This window comes from Lipotes vexillifer, unplaced genomic scaffold (genome assembly GCF_000442215.2).
Source record: "Lipotes vexillifer unplaced genomic scaffold, Lipotes_vexillifer_v1.1 scaffold1003, whole genome shotgun sequence".
NCBI lineage: Eukaryota > Metazoa > Chordata > Mammalia > Artiodactyla > Lipotidae > Lipotes > Lipotes vexillifer.
Window position 1 is genome coordinate 2,210,839 of NW_006798890.1, and position 4,808 is coordinate 2,215,646.

The following is a 4,808-nucleotide window of genomic DNA, read 5'->3' on the forward strand; positions in this document are numbered from 1 at the left end:
CTGGCTTCTTTCACTTAGCCTAATGCTTTTGAGGTTTATCCATGTTGTAGCATGTGTCAGTACTTTATTCCTTTACATATATTTTTTCACAATTTGTTTATCCATTCATCCATTCATTCTTTGATGAACATTTGGATTGTTTTCACAACAATGTTATTCTGGGCATATACCTAGACGTAGAATTGCTGGGTCATATGGTAATTCCATGTTTAACTTTCTGAGGAATTGTCAAACTGTTTTCCAGTTGTGGCGAAACCATTTTACATTCCCACCAGCAATGTATGAGGGCTCAACTTTCTCCACATCCTTGCCAATATTTGTTATTTTCTGTTCTTTCGATTTTTAAAAAATAAATTTATATTTATTTATTTATTTATTTATTTTTGGTTGTGTTGGGTCTTCGTTGCTGTGCGCGGACTTTCTCTAGTTGCGGCAAGAGGGGCTACTCTTCGTGTGGTGCACGGGCTTCTCATTGCAGTGGCGTCTCTTGTTGTGGAGCACGGTCTCTAGGAGAATGGGCTTCAGTAGGTGTGGCACGCCAGCTCAGTAGTTGTGGTTCCTGGGCTCTAGAGTGTAGGCTCAGTAGTTGTGGCACATGGGCTTAGTTGCCCTGCGGCATGTGGGATCTTCCCCAACCAGGGCTCAAACCCGTGTCCCCTGCATTGGCAGGTGGATTGTTAACCATTGCGCCACCAGGGAAGTCCCTGTTCTTTTGATTTTTAATTTTTAAAATTATAGCCATCCTAATAGGTGTGAAGTGATATCTCATTGTGGTTTTGATTTGCATTTCCCTAATTACTAATAATGTTGAGCATCTTTTCATGTACATACTTGTTGGCCATTTGTGTATCTTCTTTGAAGAGATGTCTATTCAAGTCCTCTGCCCATTTTTTTTTAACATCTTTATTGGAGTATAATTGCTTTACAATGTTGTGTTAGTTTCTGATGTATGACAAAGTGAATCAGCTATATGTACACATATATCCCCATATCCCCTCCCTCTTGCGCCTCCCTCCCACCTCCCTATCCCCCCCACCCCAGGTGGTCACAAAGCACCGAGCTGTATGCGGCTTCTTCCCACTAGCTATCTATTTTACATTTGGTAGTGTATATATGTCAGTGCTACTCTCTCACTTCATCCCAGCTTACCCTTCCCCCCTCCCCCCATCTCAAGTCCATTCTCTATGTCTTTTGCTCATTTTTTTTGATTGGGTTGTTTTTGTTGTTGAGTTGTAAGAGTTCTTTATATATTCTGGATACTAGACTCTTATCAGTTGCATGATTTGCAAATATTTTTCTCCCATTCTCTAAGTTGTTTTTTCACTATTTTCATAATGTTCTTTGATGCACAAAGGTTTTTAATTTTGATGAAGTCAATTTATCTATTTTTTTCTTTTGTGCTTGCGTTTTTGGTGTCACATCTAAGAATCTATAGCCAAATCCAAGATCACATAGATTATCCCTATGTTTTCTTCTAAGTGTTTTATGGTTTTAGCTCTTATATTTAGGATGTTGATCCATTTTGAGTCACTTTTTTGTATATGGTTTGAGATAGGGATCCAACTTCATTCTTTTGCGTGTAGATATCCAGTTGTCCTAGCATTTGTTGAAAAGATTATTCTTTCCTCAATGAGCGATCTTGGCACTTGTATCAAAGATAAGTTGGCCGTAGATGTATGGGAGGCAGACACTTTTGACCGTGAGAACTTGGGCAAATCAATTTTGAGCTTTTATTTTTTTCATCTCTAAGATAGGAAAGATATCCTTTTTTTCTCAGAGTTGTCAGAATTAAATGAGATTACATATGGAGACTATTAGCCATAGTACCTGGCACAGAGCAGTTTCCCAGTGAATGTTAATTCTTCCCTTGCTGCAAGAAATAGAGGCAGGGTAAGCAGCGTAACACCTATCACCTCTATTCCTTCTCCTTCCTCGTGTCTCCAGGGCACAGGAGACCCTAGACATAGAAATGTCTATTTTTTCTGGGTGTATGCTTATAAAGGTGGTGAGGGGGGAGGTCGCAATAGGATGAAGAAGGGCTTAGCCAGAAATTCAGGCAAGCAAAGGAAGTAGTGGTCATTCTTTAATAATTCAATCAACATTCAGTAAACACTTACCTAGTGCTGACTTTGTGCCTGAATCAGTTCTAGGCTCTGGAGTTACAAAGGCAAAAGGTGCTCCTGCTCTCAGAGAGCTCTCAGTCTAGAGGGAGAGACAGATAGGTCATTATAAAGCAGTGTAACAAGTTCTGAGATAGAATGAAGCAGAGATTGCTGTGAGAATATGCAGGAAGAAAATAATTCTAGCCAGAGGATTCAGGGAAGTCTTCTGGGAAAAAGTGACACTTGAGCTGGGTATTAAATGATTCTTAGGAAGGAGTGAACCAAAGGGAAAGGGTTAGCATAGGAAACATCATATACAAAGCTATGAAGGCATGAATATGTGTTCCATGTTCTAGGAGATGAAAAATATTCTAAGGTACTTGGAACAGAGGATAGAGCTAAGAGGTGCGGTGAGAAAATGGTTTGACTTTATTTAGATAGCCATTGGAAATCGTTAATGAGGCTTAAACAGGGAAGTGACATGGTCAGATCTATATTTTAGAGATTTATAGGGAGACCAGTATGGAAAATGAATGATTGGGAAGAAGATGAAGCTGGAGGCAGGAAGAAGAGTTGGGAGGAGATGTAGCAGTGAGGAGTGAGGATGGAGAGGAGGACGACTATTAGGTGTATTCATGGCAGGTTAGATACAGGAGTATGGGAGAGGAGGAGGAACAAAGTCAGAGAAGAAATAATGATGTTTGTTTTGGCAGATGGATACAGATGGAGTTACCTAGTAGACAGACCATATGTGGGACCAGAGGGCAAAAATAAAAACCAAAGAGGGCTTCCCTGGTGGTGCGGTGGTTAAGAATCCACCTGCCAATGCAGGGGACATGGGTTTGAACCCTGGTCTGGGAAGATCCCACATGCCGTGGAGCAACTAAGCCCGTGTGCCACAACTACCAAGCCTGTGCTCTAGAGCCCGTGAGCCACAACTACTGAGCCCATGTGCCACAACTACTGAAGCCCGCATGCCTAGAGCCCGTGCTCCACAACAAGAGAAGCCACCGCAATGAGAAGCCTGCGCCTCAACGAAGAGTAGCTCCCGCTCACCGCAACTAGAGAAAGCCAGCACGCAGCAATGAAGACCCAACGCAGCCAAAAATAAATAAATAAAATAAATTAATTAAAAAAAAACAACAACAACCCAAAGAAACCCCAAAACAAGACGGACTGTGTTGAGCAGGCACATTGGTTAGTGTGAAAAAGCACACATTATTGCCTGGCCTGCTAAAGGGAGAAGTGGACTTTATTTGTTTTGCTTTGTTTTGTTCTTGACAATTAAAATATTAATGAATTTTATTTTCATACTAAAAGTATAAAGAAAAAAATTACAGTCTGTAGTCCTACTACTCTTAAATAACCCTTGTTGAAAGGGAGAGAGGAAAATATACATTGTTAGAAAATACAAACAGTTCAGAGAAGTGTAAAATGAAAAGTACAGGCTTCCCCCCAGTCCACCATTCCCTTAACCACTGTTAACACTTCTTGTGTTTCCTTCTAGGAAACAAAAAAATGTATATACCCACTGGATTCTGTATATCTGCAAAGAGGTCCTGCCACATACCACGTTTAAGAGGTCTGTTCTATTGAGTAGATTAACCTTCTCATTGTTTTGCCAGGCTTCACAAACCCATCCGTCCTGGTAGGGTGGAGCTGTGAGTTCACTGAGGGAAAGGCAGGATCTCCATGTCCCCAGCTCAGGCATGGGACTTGGATCAGGGTAGGTGCTCAGCAAAGAATAACTAAATGAGCTGTTGCTGCAACTTGGAAATTTGGAGAATCTTTGCCTGCAGTTCCAGTTCGTTAAGTGACTTCTACAGCAAACGTTTCCTGAGGGAACTGAGCTACTGCTTCCAGTCGCCCTGAGGTCTTGTTCTTGGTCCAGTGTTCTTTGTACACATTGGGCAGGACTCACTGGGACACTGCTGTCTGTGAGGGGAGCCAGAATGCAGGGGAACCAGGTTGCAGGTCCTGGAGGAACTTAGAGGAGTGGGTCTCAACCCCCAGGGCTGTAAGCACCTCCTGGGGGCTCGCTAAAATTCGAGGTGCTGGGACCCTGCTCCCAGACAGATTCACAGATTCACTTGGGGTGTTTTCTAGTTGGGATCTGGGTATCTATTTTTGTTTAACTTCGGAATGAGACCCTCTAGTCTGTTTCCATTTTGGTGAAAAACACCACAGAAACAAAAACTTAAGACAAGTGGTCTGAGAGCCGTGGGTTCCGTCCCAACCTCGCTGCTGACCCGCTGTGAAAGCTGTGGGAGCTCTGGAGTGAGCGGGTTGGATTCTGCAGGAAAACTTTGAAAGCACTTTCACATCCATTGTCTTCGCGGTAGCAGGGTTGGCCGGTCCCATTTGACCGGGAGAAAACTGATGCTGGACAGGGCAAGAAGGGTCTTGTCTCTGCCACTGAGAAAGGCGGAAAAGAGCCAGGTTGAGCCCGGCTTTCCTGGTACCCAAGGCGTTCCACCGCCCTGGCCAGCCCAGCCCCGACGACAGAGCCCAGGCCCTGCAGCCTGCGGCGCCGCCCCGCGGGCCTGCCCTCATCGGCAGCCTGAGGAGGGGGGCCGCGCAGCACCGGGCGCCACCGGCCGCCGCCTGTCAAACCCTCCGCCCAGCCTTGCGCCCGGCTGGCCCTGGCCCGAGGGCGGAGGCCCCGCCCTCGCGCCGCGATTGGCCTCGGCGGGGCCGCGGCCGGCC